The sequence below is a fragment of the Monopterus albus genome, unplaced genomic scaffold, assembly GCF_001952655.1.
Source record: "Monopterus albus unplaced genomic scaffold, M_albus_1.0 scaffold46.1, whole genome shotgun sequence".
Taxonomy (NCBI): domain Eukaryota; kingdom Metazoa; phylum Chordata; class Actinopteri; order Synbranchiformes; family Synbranchidae; genus Monopterus; species Monopterus albus.
The window spans coordinates 2,019,081-2,025,466 of record NW_018127926.1 but is presented as its reverse complement, the minus strand read 5'-3'; the positions used below and the strand labels follow the sequence as shown (position 1 = coordinate 2,025,466).

Below are 6,386 nucleotides of genomic sequence, written 5' to 3'. Positions count from 1 at the left end.
GTAACTCCTTGAATTTTGGAGAAACGTAGCAAAAATGAAAGAATACGACCATTTAAAGTCTGCCATGGTGTAGGAGAACAGTAGAAACTGAAATCGCAGGTGACTTATTTCAGAGCACGTCAACATGTGCAGACTGGCAGTGCAGGTCAAAATACACCCAGTACCAGCTAAAGCGTACTGTAGGTTTATCTGAGAGTATTAATAACCCAGCAGTCCCAGGCATCGGAGATGTAACACCACAGGGGGTTACAGCTTGCAATGGAAAACTGCTGCTAGGTTGTCCCACAGCTCACACCCACTGTATCCCATACAGTCACAGATGTTCAGCTCCATTCATTTGAAAGTTGAGGAAAATGGGTATTAACAGCTCTTTTTATTGCAGGATCTTTATTCGGCACAAACTAAAGTTCATTCTTGAACCCTGGAGTGTTCTGTTAATGTCATTAATGGTGTTTTATGTAGTTGTGGCACTAATGCCAGTAGAGGGTGTGTTATTAAATATAGTGATATTATATACTATAAGTGATGCAGCCTTGATATGAGTAACCCAAAGCTGATCTGACTTATAAAGAGTTGATGATCTGAGCCAATTTTTTTTCTGCTTGATAGAGTATCACCGTCATTGGACATACATGTATCCGAGTGACACCAGTTGTCAGTGTTTGAAATATCTGAATGGGACACCAAAGACGTTCATCAAACACCTCAGCTCTACACACCAGGGTTTTGCTTCCAGCCAATAGATAAATCACAACTCAGTTCAAGTTTAATATCTGCATTAAATGAGAATAATGCTTATTTAAAAAACAAACAAACAAACAAAAAAACTACTTTAGGCACAAGTCTTCTTGTGACTTGTGAGGGGACACTGAACATGAATGACTTGCCTTGGAATTCTTCTTTATTTATATCTGCTGTATTTATATTGTATTCCATTGTGCATTAATGCAGTAGGACAGAGAGCACAGTGTTAATTGAAGTCTGGATGCTTTTATTTTGAAAATAGTTTGGGATGTTCTTGTTTGTGCAGTGTGTATGTTTGTATATATTTACTTTTTAAAAATATACAGTGCTTACACAATAATCTGTGCTTCTGTACCTGTATGTCTGTGCACGTGTTGAGCTTGGGAAAACATGCAGTACTGTAGAATGAATATATGCACTCAGGGTGTGTTGAAAGTCTGAACAGCAGGCGTAAACCTCCACAGACCTAACACTTCAATCTCAGGTAAAAAAAAAAGCCTTTGGGTAAAAGGAGGTGTTATTAGAGTTTGGTCAGTGTAGCGGGTATGCCGTCTTTCATTCCCTCAAATGGATTGGTGGCAGAGATTGCTGTATTTCCCTGAAAGCTATTTATAGCCAGTTATATTTACTGGTCACCTCAATAAAAAATGAATTCAGGGGCAATGCACAGCAGGAGCTATAACAGCTTTTGAAAAATTTAATTGGTGACAGTGAAATCATCTGAACCTTTTGTTTGGTAATAATGTGGAAGCAACGAGAAGCTGCCATATCCTCTTGATGAAAAGAGATGTAACTGTAGGGAGAAAATGGCCCTTGTACAGATGGGAGGAGTAGGGGGATGTGAAATGATTTTTCTGCTTAGTTATGGTTTGTCAAGTAGTATTTTTCTCAGATTTTTTATTTTGTTTAACCTCTTTTTTTGCCAGGAAATCTCACTGAGATCAAGATCTCTTTTTCAAGGGAGACCTGTCCAAGATAGCAACCACACAAATTTACAACATATTAAAATTCAACACATACAACACAATATACAAAAAAAAATCATTCACAAGATAAAAAAAATGATGGACTCTCAAATCAATCAAAGTCTCTAAACTTGACTTGAAGCCAGTAAGTGAAGCAGAGCAGCTCAGTACATTTTGGATGGATGAGTCTCACAGTGGTCGGCACTGCAGCGAACACTCCCTCACCCCCACCTCATTCTCCACCTCCCTCTTTCTCCCCTCATCAACACATGCTTGCTCACAAGAAGTACAGCACTCCAAGGCAATACTATTCTACAGTTTTACTCCTACAGCTTAAATTTGTTTTTATACATTTTGCTCCTTCTCTATATGTCTCATGGCAAATGAACCAAGTCAACAACTTAAAAAGTAAGAAGCTTTAAAACCCTACAGAACAATCAAAGTCCCTAAAGCTTCTGCCGTCTGTCAGCATATTAACGTCAAGGTGAATGAACAAGCTGACAAGAGAGACTGAAAGCTGTCAGGTGCCGACTCAGACACTTTAATACTTTTCTGTTAGATTCAGAGGAGAGTTTAAGCTACTGACAGGGTTACTAAGCATCACGTCGGCCTTCACTCCCTCTGCGCGTGATGTTGTCTTCAGCATTTTGTCACGTTTTTGATCACAGACCAGCATAAATCTGAAGCAGACTCAGTGAAATTAAATAAAAGTTCTCGGAATAGAGCTTTTCACAGCAGAGAGTTTGGTTTGTCCAAACAAGAAAAGCACAGTCTGATTAATGCAGCTCTCACACAACGTTGACAGAACAGAGCAGGTTATTCCGGGAGTGTTCTTCCAAGATGGTTTCCTCTGTAGTCACAATATTTAAATTAATTATTTGGAACAGTTTCATAACAAACTGTGTTAATTGGATTTTATTATGATGTAACTGCTGAGAGTTTGTTGATGACTTTGTGGTTCTTTTCATTAAGTGGAAAATCACTTGTCGTTGTTAGGAATTCTTGATAGCTCCAAGCCTGAGGCCATCGTCAAGGTTTTTTCTGACTCAGTTGCTAGCAATTATAATCTAAATAATGACATGAATGCAGCATAAACCTGAGCCAATCCTAGAAGTGGCATACCTGAATGTAATTCATTTATAATTAATGATAATTATTACCTGTGCGCTTCTTCTGCTATGATGTTAAAAAGGCCCATTGTGCCTGGAAAGATTTTTTTAAATCACTCAAGATATAAAGACAAAGAGAGCAGAATCTTCAGTTAACATCCACAAATCATTGAATCTTTTCACAAGTCTGTAGGTGGTCAATATGCTTTTAAAGTTCGGGTAACTTTGAAAAAAAAAAAGCCACTGTAAAAAGTTACTGCACATTTCATGGAACATTTTACAAGGATGCTTGAACTCATGTTGACTCAGGTATTTTCAGACTACAAAACTGCACACTGCTCTTATATTCCTACAGTCACTGACTCATAATGAGGTGGTCTTCAAGCCAGAACAGCTCATACGGCAACAGCCAATTTCTAGTTTCTTGCAAGAATGAGTTTTTCTGTCGCTGTGTGAGTGTATATGTGTTTGGCAGTGTGACTAGGTGAATGGGTGAATAGTGTGAAAGCACAAGTATAAGACCAATGACCATCATATCAGCGTTACTACTGTTGGTCAGTGCAAGAGGAAGCAGTCAGTGTCTAAATTAAGTCAAAGATATTCTTCGATCTTTTTGATCTTACTTTAATACCTCCCATCTATATTTTGTTCTATGCTAATTATCATCAAACAAGCATCGGTACGTACTGCTATAACTTAATAAAACTCCATAAAACATAACTAAATGCAGTGGATGTGTTTGTGTGTGGATGTTTACATTCTTGAATGTGTATGTGCATCATTGTGTTTATGCGCAGTTGGAAAATTAATTTTTGTAACCTGCAACATGAACAAGTTGGTCCATCTGGGACTAGACAGAAATACTAATAAGCTTGATTAGAAATTAGCATAAACTTTGCCTTGCTTGGCATTATTACAAGTACTGGGCTTTTCTTAGTATCCAGGCTGCTCTGAATTAGCCCTGCCTTACTTGGAACTTGGCTGGATTCAGCAGCCTTTAGACAGGAAACATAAATGTGACAGAAAAAAAAAGTTTAATCCACATGAAGCAGAGATTGGAATTTCTCTATTAGACTGAAATAACCTTGACCAGAGATGTAACGGTGACATCACTGCATTAATGATAAGCACAAATTAAACAATGTGAACAGTTTCACAGGTTTTAAGGAATCCTAACACCTTTGCTTGAGGTTAATTCACTTCCTGAACTTACCTACAGTGGACCTATCTTTAGTTTTGTTTTTTGTTTTTAACCAAATAATTTTCTCCTCAAACACCATCACACAAAGCTGGTGCTGTAGTCTTCACTGTGGAAAGCCACTGACAATATTAATTGGACAATAATCTGCTCTGTGTTTGAGGCACTGACTCCTCTTCCATTTGCCTCCTGTAATACCGGATGGACAGCTTCACACATCATCATGCTCCCAGTCATCCGACTGGATTGTAGGGTACTACTTATGAGACACAGTCCCTACCCAAAGCTCAGTGTTGTAACATAATAAATCTGCTGTCATTATATCTCCAGACAAAATTTGATGCACTTTCCACTGTAGTTTGATGCATCAAGTTTATTAAATCAGTGGGACTGCATCCATTTTCATTTGCAGTCATTATCTGGGGCAGATGTGAATCATTACTTTGGAGTATGCCCCCCCCTCGCATTCTCTCTTTTGGTGCTCTCGACAATTTTCATCTCAGTTTTCAAGCAATTGTTTTCGGTCTTGTTAAACCCTGACATCAGCTGGTTCGACCAACAGAGGCATGAGGTGCTTAATCCCTTATGAGGGCCAAAATCTGTATTTATGCAGAAGCCAAATGATAAGCCTTCCCTAGTCTCCCCCAAATTGATAAACCTACCACAGGAACTGGTCTGTCCCTACATTCAAATATTAAGCAGCTTTAGAGCATGCACTGTTGGATTTAAGGACCTTTGGACTGTGCGTCATGGCCTCCACTGTTGGTAGCCATGTTTTCACTCACTGTCCAACAGGCATATGGGCCACATAGATTTCTTTTCACCTTGATGGTGCACAGGGTTACACCGACATGGCTTTGTAAAAGGAGTAAAATGCAAACTTGCAGAAATAAATACACATCCAGCTGTGATTTATTGCTGTCAGTCTGTTTCAGCTATTGTACTGCAAAGGACTTCCTACACTAGCACTGAACACATTTGGAAGACATGTTGTTCGCCCTGTAGAGTAAGATTGTCATCCTGTGAAATATGACAGCATAGCCTACGTTGTTTGTCCCTGCAGGTTTATTACGACACTGTTATATAGTTTGGTGACATCTAGTGACTATTAATTATGATACGACAAACGGAATAATTAACATGACGTATTGTACAGTATAGAGGCACAAAGACCACATTAGGAGGGTGGTGGGGTGGATGGCTAGGTACACAAAACATATGGCATTTCCTCTGGAGAGCTGTGGTTTGTGTTTTCAAGACTTTTTGTTCCTAAATGCAAACAAGTACTTTTTGTCCCTAAGCCTAATGAAACTGTTTTCGTGCTTAAAGTAGTTTGTGGCAAAACGTAATGAAACGTGACATTTTCAGTAGGTGCTGCTAGCTAGTAACTGTGTTTACCGTTTTTATAACAGAAGTCTGTAAAGCTTGGTAGTGCGACATAGGTTGTTATTAATGTTACTGGCAGAATTGTTGCAATTCCTCTTGTTATTTAAAGAGATGCCCCTATAAGTCATATGGGTCAAAGGGGCAGTGGTGGCCTAAAGGTTAGAGAAGCGAGCCTTGTGACTGGAAGGTTGCCAATTCAATCAGAATTAAATCTACGTGGGACAGGTGACAGAGCATTGCTTGCCCCACCCTCAGCACTATTACTGTGGTGCCCATCAGCAAGGCCCATAACCTCAACTGCTCCAATGGAGCAGCTGTTGTACTGGGCAGTTTCCAGGTGTGAATATGATGGACAGCTACAGAAACATCGCTGTGTGGCAACATTAGTTGTAACGTTTGACATATTTCTTACTTTTATTTATATTGTCAGTTACTTACTTTTAACTTATTTATTTAAAACAAACAAACAAACAAAAATGCTGGCATAAGAGTCTCTTTGCAGAAGACGTGTTTTATAAAATGATTTTCCAATTAAACAATTTAAAAGCATCTTTAAACAGTTAAAATCCCATTATTCCATTGTAAAGCAATTGATTTAGCAATCTATACTATAAACATTTTTAGCTTATTATCTTCATGTTGATTGATATCAGGTTTAGTTTCCATTGTGAGTCTAATCAGCAAATACTCCATCATCCAACACAATCTTTCTGAATAGTAAAGAAGATATGAATGGGAGTTTACTCAGCCATAGCTTCATAAATTACTTGGCCTGGTGCCGAATGCACAATGAAACTATTACCCACTGGGTGGTAAAATGCCTGGGATGAAAACAATTTTTGTAATGCATGTGCAGCTGTTCTCTGGTTATTACAGAGCCATAAATTAATCAGCTCTTTACACGAGGTTGAGGGGTCTCTGTTTCTCAGTCTCACAGATTGCCTCTTGGAGAATAAAGTGAATCAATAAAATAAACTGACATCT

General features: G+C 38.6%; 1 protein-coding gene across 1 annotated transcript in view; it reads left to right on the top strand.

Annotated features, from left to right (window-relative positions):
• Positions 1–6,386, top strand: part of pcp4b (Purkinje cell protein 4b) — a 30,764-nt gene that overhangs the window by 613 nt on the left and 23,765 nt on the right. The gene's annotated exons all lie outside the window — the stretch shown is intronic.